Raw genomic sequence first — 11907 nt, 5'->3', positions numbered from 1 at the left:
CGTGCAGCTGCAGGTCCTATAGAGCCAGGAGAAAGAAGTTGTTTGTGAGAGTTTACAATATTTCTGAGATAAGATGCTCTTATCTCATTAAGGGGTCTGTGTGTTGCCTGGCCTCAGATTGGGGGTTGTGTTTGCATGGGTGCCCATAGACCATGGTAAGTCAGCTGGGTAGCCCCTGACACAGCTAGCTCCACAGGGGCAGGTGGGCTGCTGGGTGCTGGCCAAGGGCAGTCTGCCTCCCTTGCCCTCTGCTGCCAGAAGCCAGGGACAGGCCTGGCTCCTGGCAGTACCTGCTGCTTCAGCTTCAGAGCCACTCCTCCCCTGTCTCCTGTTCTGCCCCCAAGCCCATGGCAACTGGGGAAGGGGGGGGTGAAGGGCTCCCAGCCCTGGGATGTGGAGCTGGTGGTGCTCCTGCCCTCCCCACGTGGGTCTTCGCCAGAGAGGCACACTGGGGCCAGCCCCTCCCCCCCCCCCGCCATGCTGGCTCTGTGTCTCAGGCATGCTGCAAAGAGCTTTTTGCACAGACCGAGGGTTCCTGACTTGCTATGCTGTGCTGCTGGTGATTGCCATGGTGCACCTGCAAACCTGGTGTTGGGACCCTGAGCTTCAACGGTGCGGAGGGCAAGCCTACCCTGCCCTGCACCCTCCACCACCACGAGGTAGCAAATTCACTCATAAGTAGAGCAAATTACTGCACAGTACACATCTGCACATGTAGATGATGACACTTACTATGTAGTAATTTGCTCTACCATGCAGTAAAGTGTCTCCTGTAAATGCACCCAGGGGGTAGTGAAAGAACTTGAAAGAAATCTTTCAAGATGGCCTATCAGAGAGTTACTATAGAGGTAAACTTTGGAATACAACTGTTAGCAAAACAAGAAACACTACTCAAGCTCAAATTATACATTCTTATTCATGAAAGCTACATGAAGTTTCATAATTCCACCAGTTAGAGTTTAAAATAACCTGCTGATTTTAAATTATCTCATTTGTTTGTGTATAATTCTACTCCTGTTAGTTCTAGAGGGGAGAATTATTACCAGCCTTGCAAAAGAGAAAAAAAGCTAATGCTCAGGATGTATTTTGAAATTCTGTATTAGGAAGATGTTTCCCAATACTGTGTGGTTTCTTCTTATTTGGTCTGTTAAGGGTAAATCCTCATCTTGGGGAAGATGGTTTGTAGGTCTTCCTATTGCCTAGGAATCTCTATGCAGAGTAGATCAATTGGAACCGTCTGTGCATCAATCTGGGTTTAAAAGATTTTTGTTACTATGGGTATTTATAGAATATTTAGCTGTACAGTGTTTGAACAAACCTGTTGGGGGTGGGAAGATCTGGGCACCAAGGTTTGTCCTGTATGCAGTAATTGTTCATGTGAAATACCTCTATTTGTGTTATTGGTTTAAAAATAAGTTCTTTTTTTTTTTTTACCTACATAGAGAGTCTTCATGAACACACTTCTGCTGAACATACAGAATACTATCCTGAGACAAAACGTGAAACATATATGGAGTGTATACACTGGACTTCCTAAAATTAGACTTTTCAGTTGGCTCCACTGACTCAGTATAAATTCTGATGTTGATTTCAGTAGAGTCAATATTTCATGATTGAAGCACAGAGCTGATGCATAGAAGCATAGAACATTTCTGCTACTGATCCCATGGGGTATTTTGCTCTTATTGCTTTCTCATACTTCTTACAACATATGAAAAACATTGTTAATAAACATATGCACCAGACCTTTATAAATGCTGTGTAGTATCTGGGAGGTGCTTGACTCTAACAATGGTGCCAATTTGTCCTAAAATGCCAGATAATTTAATGAATGTTTCCAGTGCAACTAGGATACAGCTAAATAATAACATCAGCCAATCTAGATACACATACATTTTGAACAGTTTTATACCAAGTATACTTGTTGCTCAGTTGTTCCATTCAGCAACATCATTTTTCATTAGGTTAGTATGGGAAGGGTATGGCTTTATAGGTTCAGGGAATACTGATGAAACAGACAATACCGAAATCGAAATTACAATTACAACCTCGTATGGGGTGAATTTTTTATCTGTAGTCACTTAATATGAGGATTACATACCGTAGTGCCAAATAGCTGATGAAAAATGTTTTGAATTTATCTTAAATGTCATACCAGCATCTATGATTTTCTAGTTCTTAGCCTTCTACACTTTTATTTTTGAAATGCAAAGGCAGAGAGACATTCCCACCAGTCTCAGGGAAACTCCCCAACATTCCAAACACTTTCCATCCTTGAAAGCAGCATTGCTTCCCATTGCAGAATTCTCACATGCAATTGTCAGAAATTTTATTTCAAAGAGTTATTCTGAGAATCAAAGTTATGCAGGATATTCAGTTGCAACAGGACCTATGAAAAGGCATGTGTGTATATGTTAAGAAAACATTTTTGGGTCTTGTGAGTTACCATAAAATTAAAAATGCTTTCAAATTATATGGAACAAATCAACCCTTATTTACAGTGAAAACAACTTGGAATAAATCTTCCTGTAGTAACACTTCATATATTTGTCTGTTACAGCACTTTAAAAACGTGCTGAAAAAATATCTCATAATTAACTTTTAAAACACATTCTTGTGTCCTGTTTGGCAATACAAAGTACCATGAATTACTGTGTATTACCAAAAAGAGGCAGGCAGAAAATTCTTTACACACACGTGCGCACACATTTGCATGTCCACGCACACAGACGCAACTCATCATGTATAAGCAAGTACTAAATAAATGCACAGTAACTGGAGATACTGTGCAGTAGCACTGGTGAACGTCTTTTAAGTGACACTACTTCACAGGAGCCTAATACTACTTCGCAGTAGTATCTCAGCATGTTTTTTGCCATGTGACCCTACTGTGCAGTAGTATCAGGCTACTGCGGTGTCAGTGTCTTGTGTAGATGTGCCCACTATATACTTATATATACAGGTTGTATATATACATGTGTAAAGGTAGTTCCAAAAGGTTAGAGAGTGTTTATGTGGAATCTGTGCTAAGTATTCTGACTGCTAAATGGCTGATTCCACTTTTTAAATGTATTGTATATAAAAAGTGTAATATTATGCCATATTGTATTGTACAAAGAGAATATTTTATGCATGGTTCAAGGCAAATCGACACATCCTACTCCTCTTGACGTTTGTACCTGTTTGTATCTTAGATGCTAAATTCTTCATCTTTCTTATCATAAAATGTGGTTTTTATCATTCTACTAAAACCTTTTAGTGAGGTTTTCTGAGCAGTTATCTGCTGATTTCAAAATTGCCTTGTTTACAGACAACCCCTATGAAGGCTATTAATTCAAATAAACAAATAAACACCACCCAGCTGGAGTAGTTGGTTTTGACATGGAGTACAATGTACTTTTAACTGTATATTTGTGGATAAACCACTCTCTGATTATCAGAAATACTTAAATAAATTCTCCAAGATGAACAAAAAGCACAGAGATAGTGCAGTGGAGAAATCAGATTATTCATAAAAGTAAGAAAACTTCCTGTTTATGAAGAAACTGCTCTCTTATTGGCTGAAGTATACTGTGTTTGAGCCGAGTGGAATATACAATGGCGCAGTGAGCAACTGACAATGATGTAAAAATAAACATCTTGGCTTTGTCTCTATATTTATTCTTGATAAATGCCTCCGCTTTGCCTCTTTGGTTATAACAGTGGAATGCCAAAATCAGATGACAATAGCGTTCTACCACACTGGTTAGTTATATTTTAAATATACCACTATTAATGCTGATATCCAAAGAAGCCATTGATAATATTGAATTCTCAGACTGGTTTTACCCACCCATGTCCTACAGTGTCAATGTAATATCAGAAGTGACTGGTATGTTAACTTTCTTTACAGTTTTCATGGTATCCATTGGTATTAGACACATGCAAACCAAATTCAAATACAATGATGAAAAAATATAGGTAATGATTTGCAGCACTAAAAAGGGTGAACATAATATTGTCACTGTTGTAGACAGCTGAATTTAAAATTATGTTTGACTAAACAACAAACTAGAGATACAACCAAAAGTAAGTAAAACAGTGGATTGAAAGCAATGCAAAACTCTAAAACTCTTAGTTCAGAGATGATACCTTTTATTAGATCAACTAAAAAATCACAAATTATCTTTCTTTGCAAGCTTTTGGGTGCACACACCCTTCTACAGGATTAGGGAAAAGTAAAGATGGTAAAAGCCCCCTTAGGTAGAATATAAACTTCATTTTGCAGAAAGGAAGCTGAGGGTGGATGTCTGTTCCTCCGGGGCCCTTTGTGTAAATTGCTCTTTCATGAGCAGATTTTTCTGTGGTGGTGTCAGCTGGCAGAAAGGCAGGGAGGTGTAGACATTTTTATTCTTATTTAGCAATGAAGTTTATAATTCCAAAATTGGCTAAGATATGGCATCTTCCATGTTTCAAGGTTGTATTTGGTAGCCGTGTTGGCTACCAAATAAATCCCTGAAACGTGGATTAAAAGATACATTTATTGAGGCCTGATCTTACTAATACTCACACATTGCAAATGCCTTTTTACTCACATGAGTAATTTTTTTGCCTTCCACATAAGCATGTTTCTAAGATCAGGTCATTAAATAATCTATCAAAATCTCCCTCTATTTTAAGTTCTGATGTTGGATTTATTCTCAGCTAACATGGCAACATAAATTAACTCCAGATACAATATTACAAGCAATGTCCATGAAGAAATACAACATGCTTAAAGTATCAATAATATATTTAGCTGTGGGGTGAAAGCACAGCTGAACATAGATTAAACTGATAACATTTATAATATATCATTGTGAGCCAGACACTTTCACTTACTAATTCAAGTATGGAGCATGCATCAACAACAGTAATGCATATTTTAAAGGTTTCCTTGCAAAAAGAAGCTGTTTCAGACCTGAGAAGTATTTCAGGAAAATTTGTAGGCATGGCCATTGACAGGGAGAAGTGGCTTCTAAATGAAAATGTAGAGTTTAGCAGTTCTCACTGTGATTTGTGTGACATGGACCTTTCAGGGTGTTTCTGAGGCAATCATTAAGCCAATTGCTGACTGTTGCTTTTAGATTTAATGCTGCATGATTTGAACATAGGGAATAATATATACATGTGCTAATGGGCTAGTGGATTACTTGGTAATATGACCCAAAATATTTCATAATTAAAAATAAATTAAGACCCTAATTATTCATTGAAATCAGTGAAGTAACCTGCGTGTGTATCAACATAAAACTGACTTTCAGATTAAAAAAAAGAAAAATTCAGCTATTTGAAGACTGAATAGATATACCAACAGCTACAGCAGAAAGGGTTAACTAGTTAAATAGTTAATTTAAACAATACACATATGCAATTCATCAAATGTTTAATTAGAAGCGGTATCCTTGTGACAAGTAATAACCAGTCCCCGATATAACATAGGGTTAACTCTGTAATATGGCAAGGTTTCTAATTGGGTTCTGAGTTCTCTGTTGAATTGGGAAGATTTGGATTTTTTTTTTTTTAATTATTATTGTTTTTGCTTATGGAAACCTTTCCTGATATGTGGTTACAAAGATTTGCTCCAGCTATTTTGTGCTGAGTTGCCCTACTAAATAACAATATAAAAGACTGTAGGTGCTAGCTGTCTTTGTAATGTGAGCTTGTACAATTGTTTGGTATTTCAAAAACACTGTATGATATATTTAATGTATGTAATACCTTTACCTAAAAACAATGGTCCTTAACCTTAACTGGTTCATGGACTACAATGCTGAGCTAGTACTGCATTATGGGCAACTTAATATTTTGCTCTCCACCACAGCCCAAAGAAACATGTATCAAAGGAAAGCAAAATTGCCAGTAGTTAGAACCAGTGTTGGAGTGTTAACCACAAGCCACTGGTTAAGGATTGAAAAGATGCCAATACACTGTACAAGCTATGTTCCATATCACCTGTGGAAATCAAGACAACAGCCAGCCAGAATACAGGATATGCTATAACACTGGAAGAGAGGAAATATTGGCCAGTAACAATGTGGAAAGTGGGCACAAACACAAGTCATGTTTGTCCCATGGTCGACCTGTTGAAAGTACTCTACAGGCATGCTGACAGAAGTGCATAGCGCTTTTAAAGGGCCTGATCCTGTGACAATCTGAACCCTCATTACAGAAAGGGACCAACTTCATTAACTTCTGTCAGCATCTGCTCCTGGTGCTGTCTTCAGAATGGAATTGGGGGAAAGAGCAGAGGGAACTCTGTCTGGGGTTTACCCAGATAGCTCCAGTCCACCTGACCCAACCTCCCATGCCCCAGAGTAAGGTCCCTCCTTTTTCTTCCCCTCTCCCATTCTGAAGACAGTGCCAGAGCTGGGAGGGGAGAAGAGTGAGGTTAGGAGACAGTGGCTGCAGATTCACAGATACTCCAAATCGCAGCTGGATCCCCCCAACCCTTGGGACCCAAAAGCAAACGTCTATTGGATCTGGGGGATCACTGTAACTTGGGGCAGGCCAAATGCGGCCCACCAGGCCATTCTATCCGGCCCGTGGGACCCCTAAAAAATTTAGAAAATTAATACTTACCTGCCCCTGGCTGCCTGTCATGTGGCCCTCGAAGGCTTGCGAAAACTCAGTAAGAGGCCCTCTGCATGAAATAATTGCCTGCCCCTGCTGTAACTTACAGTGCTTCCTGTAAAGCACCATAAGTTACATTGGGAAGCTGAACTTCTGTCTGTGTCCAGTATGGTGCCCAGCTCTTTTGATTCTTCAGATGTATTGTATGTATTCTCACTCTTAGGACAGAAGAACATAAAGTGGCTCTGCTTCAAATGTAACATTCACTGGCATTGGTGCCACATCTGACTCATCATACCCTGATGTTTACTTTGACATAATTGGAAATCTGTATGAATTTTAGCTCTGTGTATTCAGCCCCAATACTCTGGATGTTGGTGTCACAGGGCAGTAAGATGTACCTGCTTATTTAAGGGCAGAAGCAGCCTAGCTAGGGAGCCCTGAAGGCTAGGCAGAGCTCCACAGCTGCAGGTTGCCTGAGCAATTGGCTAACAAGGTAATTAGCTGGCACCTGTAGGCAGTCAGCTGACTGGAAGGAGGCAGGGCCCTGGGAACATATAAGCTCAGGGCTAGGGCTATTATAGGCCACTTTCTCTTTTTGGTGATTGTTAGGGGAAGGAGCCCCTGCCCAAGCCATCTACCTGGCAATGTTTGGTTGCCTGTTTTGCTGCCTACAAAAGTAGTAAGGCTCTAGGAGCCCACAAGGGCTAGGAGATATACTGTCTGAGGGGTGGAAGGCTGTCTTCCTAAAGGTGCAGAGCGTGGTCTTCATTGTTATTGAACTGTTACAGCCCAGGGGCTTCTGTTTGTGTTGTTGTTTGTACTGGAGGTTTGGGATGAAGCTGTGAATGGAAGTATGGAGGCCCCATTAGTGTCCAGCGGGGTGCAGCTGCACCGGTGCCAGCAGGGCCTGGTGCCGGAGGGATGCAACTACATAAGGTCCAGGGGCTTGGGTCCAGGGCCAGAGGGGCACAGCTACTTGAGGGGCCAAGGGCCCAACAGAGGTCAGAGGGCACAGCTGCACAGGTTCCAAAGGCCCGGTGCCAGAGGGGTGCAGTCAGACAGGGGCCGGGAGCCTAACAAACAGGGGCCAGGGGCTTGGTGACTGGAACAAACTGATTGGAGCTAGTGCCTCAAAGCCAGGTCTGACACGGTGGTCTTGGGCTAGAAGGGTGGAAGCCAAGTAAGCAGAGGGAACAACATCAGTGTAACACCCAGAAGGCATGAGGTGTGGTGTAAGGGAGGTTTAGGAGCCAATCAATTGGCCCATAAGGCTGGAGGTGTCCCATGTGGCACAGTACTGGAGAGAGGTCTGGTGGAAGGCTCAAGGACCAGTATGTTCCAGTGAGGTTTAGCAGACTGGGGCCATACACAGGCCCATGGGCAGCCTCACAATTTTTTTTTTTAATTTTACCAACAAGACATGGCAGGCAATGGTGACATGTAAAGGGTGCACGTACACCCCCTGAGCACCAGTGCACCCCCTGATTGCCATGCTCACTGTTTAGGCGATGAGCAGGTGGGAGTGCTAAGGGGAACCCCTTAGAAGTGCTGGTTGGGGAGTAGAGCGCTGTTGTGCCCCTGAAAGTGGCTGCAGCGACTGGCTGTCTTGCTTGGCTGTGGTAGAATGCCCCCTGCACCTCCCTAGCCAGCGGGATCAGATGTGGTGGACACCCCTTCTCCCCCCCCGGTCACTGAGTAAGGTGGCACCAGTCGCCCATGATGGCAGGTGAATCAAGAGGGTGCTTTCGGGGCAGAGCTGGCATAGCTGCAGAGCTGCCAAGGGCATTACAGCCATCTGTAGCAACCCTGATTCATGACAATTGGTCATTAAGAAGGTTCAGTGGGATGCTGTACCCATTTGGAACCTCTGAATTTTCTTGATTCCCTTTAAGTTTTAGTTTCAGATATCAACATTGTATGACTGGACTGATTGCATTCATTGGTCATCTCTTCTTAGCAACAAACAGTGATTATTCATTTTGATTCAAATAGCCTTTTTGGCACCCTTTGTTGTACAGTCTATGAGGTGTCCCTGGCACCTCTGCAGACCCTGGAAGATACTAGATGATGTCACCTGCAAAATCTGAGAGAGAACTTTAGGATAATGACTCAAGTGCCATAAGCATTTTTTAAATAATATATTTAGCTAAGAACAATGATAAAATAACATCACTCTCTTTAATGGGTATTTTAGTCTTAATAATTTGATCATTTCCCACCCCCCCCATCATCCCTCTTTTTATATATAATGTTCTTGTATAAATCTCAAATCCAATCTTAAAATGGTTTTCAGGGTACTCCTGTGCAATATGTTTTATCTTGCTTTTGTACTGTATATTGCTAATGGATAGATTAGATAGCTGCTGTTCATGCTCCTTTTTTCTTTTCTGGAATTTGCTTTTTTTATTCATAGTTTTCTTACTTCCCTTTCATAAGGTACTTATAGTCACTCTAGATTTGAACTATAAATGCTCAATATTTACATTGGTGTAGGTTGTAGCCGTGTTGGTCTAAGGACATAGGCAGACAAGGTTCTTTGCATGAATATGATATCTTTTATTAGACCAACTTAATTAGTTGGAAAACAATTATTAAACAAGCTTTCAGGTTCAAAAAACCTTTGTCAGGCTAAGGAAGTTTGAGCAGTTGGTGTGTGGTCTTCCTAGATGGAATGAAAAGTAAAGCAGCCAGAGGCTGGTCTGGTATGCATACAAGACAGGTAGTGAAAATGTAGATTGAGGAGTCAATGGGTGAGAGGTGGGATGGGGAGAAGGGAGAGAGAGAGAAGGGGGATGAATAGTGGAGAGATACCTAGGGAGCTGGATATCAGGCAGGTTATAATGTGTCATAAATCCAATGTCTATATTTACATCTAAATTTTCAAGTTAATATTTTGTAGAATCTGTTGGGAACATATTTGATGCATCTTATAAATTCAGGCCTAAAGTACCAAGAAAAATATTCTAACATAAATACGACACCATTGTGGATGTAAGCTGGACTGATGTCTTGCATGGTAATCTTTTCATAAACGTGTATCATGGAGTTTGTTTTCTGTTCCGTCTTCTGGTCTCAAGTACTGTAGGTGCAACTCAAACATTAATCATTCCTTACCACCTATGAAAATTTATTTGGGGGTAACTTAGTTTATTGTGGTGTCTTAATTAGTCTGACAAAGTTGACAACTGTTTTACCCACTTATCCTTTTATATTTTGATATATAATGATACAGTATTCTATAGGGTTTTTAATGATTTTGATCAGTGCATAATTAGGAAAACTAAATGCAAAGCATAAAAGTATTTCACCTGGGTGTAATATACAGGAAGAGAAACTAGCTCCTTCAGAGTGGGACTTTAAGCAATGCAAGGAACCAGTATATCAAACATATCATGAAAGACTGGTTCTTTGTTTGAAGATCCACACTTGGCAAAGACATATATATGTAAATGTATGGGTTCAAGATAACAAAATACTACAGTGATAAATGGACCTACTTCTGGTTTTACCTGATTCTATTTATATGGTATGTGTATGAGATGTCAAATTTGTGGAATTTGTAGGAACATGCACACTTTGGAAGTGTTAAGTTGGCAAAAAACCTCAAAATAGCTTGCACAGGAACTCACAAGGACAATGTCTAATAACTTGAATGGGGCAGTTTTAAATTTTGGAATTTCTGAACAGTTCCATGCCCTTATGTATGCATGAACACTACATAACCCTTTTAGCTCCAAATAGACAGACTACAAATATTGTACAGCAACATGATAACTATAGTCTTCTCCAGACCTAATAACTGCTCTTGTAAATCAGCAGGGAATTGTCCAAATGGAGTACAGGATTGTTGAGAGTAAAGAATCTAAAGGATTACTGCACTTCTCTCATACCACCCCATATCCTTGGAACAGGCCTCCTTTTCCCCTGCTTTGTCTTCCTTCAAATCTGTCTCTACTGCATATTTCACACTAATTTCAAATCTTTCCTGTGTTCATTTCCTCAGTAACCTGATTGTTGGTTGCCTTGCTCTCTAACCTTCTGCATTGCATGAATCTGAATGAGACTAAATTGTTTGAGTAGGGACCTCCCTCTTGATGCATTCTAACCTACCACATGCATTTGCACATACTTAACTAACAGCTACATATTGTTGAGAAGAAACAACCAAAAAAAAAAAAAGCTACTAACTGCTAACACTTCAACTAATGTTTACACATACTTAAGAAGCAATGACTTATGGAAGTGGTGGCTACAGTTTTATTCCTCTTAAACAGGAAAGCCTGTTAAACTAGAGGAACACCACCACCACCGCCAGGGTGGGAAAGATTTCTTTTTTCAATTTTGCCTTTCAACCTTGATTGCTATAGGTTTTTTCATCATATTCAATCGCACCTGTTTGATCTAATCAAACGTACTCATCATCCCTGTAGTAAGGGAAGGGTATTATTATTACCACTAACACCTTGTTAACATCTCTCCGAAGTACTAAGTTGGTCCTTTTTCACCTAGTCCCTGAACTGGTAGCTCTCAACCTTTTTAGACTCAACGCACCCCTCTACAACTGCCAGCCCTTAAGTTTTCTTTTATATATATATATACATACAGGAACGCAACAGAACAATTCTTGTGTTGCCAATAACTCTGAGGACAAAAGGTCAGAAAGGAAGTCCCCGGCTTGAAAAACAATTTGAAGTCTCCGCGTTGATTCCATGAACCCTGTTTGCAGACCCAACAGCGCTAATGCTGCGTAGCCCCTCGTCAAGCATCTCGGGGGACCGGCATGGCTGTGCCACCCGTCCAGGAGGCCCAAGGCCTCTCAGCTGGGTTTCTGTTGCCCTGTGAGCAACGCGGGCTGGGGTCAGCCTGAGACAGGACGTTAGTTGTCCCTGTTAGTGTGGCAGGGTAGAGACCTCCTTCATAGACCGCGAAGCACTGAGCTGTGGGGAACCCAACTTCCCTTCATCAGGGGTGGTGCAAATGGCCGCTGTTGAGTAGTGCCCGACTCCGGAAGACATTTGAAGACAGCCCGAGCCCGGGGGCGTCCTCCACGAGCGTCCTGGTCCGGGGGGGGGCCGGGGCGCTGGCTGGGCCCCTTCTCCCCCGGCAGGGGGCAGGGCGTCGCCTCGCTCTGTGGGCCTCGCCGGCCACCGTCTCTCGGCGTCAGGTGAAGCGCGTATCCCTCCGCCGCGGCCCCCACCCCTCGCTGGGCTCGGCTGCCCCAGTGCCCGGATGGAAACTGTGATGGCCGCCAACAGTGACTCGCTGGGCTGCGGAGACAGGCGAGGTAGGGGGCGCCGCGGAGGGCTGCCGGGC

At 41.9% G+C, this 11907-nt stretch overlaps 1 protein-coding gene across 1 annotated transcript in view; it reads left to right on the top strand.

Moving 5' to 3' along the window:
- Positions 1–11778: 11778 nt before the first annotated feature.
- The window catches only part of ZNF518A (zinc finger protein 518A), a 10631-nt gene continuing 10502 nt past the window's right edge, over positions 11779–11907 (top strand). Inside the window, exon 1 of the mRNA XM_019556129.1 lies at positions 11779–11878. The gene's annotated coding sequence lies outside the window, so the exon portion shown is untranslated. The remainder of the gene's footprint in view (positions 11879–11907) is intronic.

Source organism: Crocodylus porosus, unplaced genomic scaffold (genome assembly GCF_001723895.1).
Source record: "Crocodylus porosus isolate Cpor-Errol unplaced genomic scaffold, CroPor_comp1, whole genome shotgun sequence".
In the NCBI taxonomy this organism is placed as follows: Eukaryota; Metazoa; Chordata; order Crocodylia; family Crocodylidae; genus Crocodylus; species Crocodylus porosus.
The sequence above is the reverse complement of the archived record's forward strand: the minus strand, read 5'-3'. Positions and strand labels throughout refer to the sequence as shown.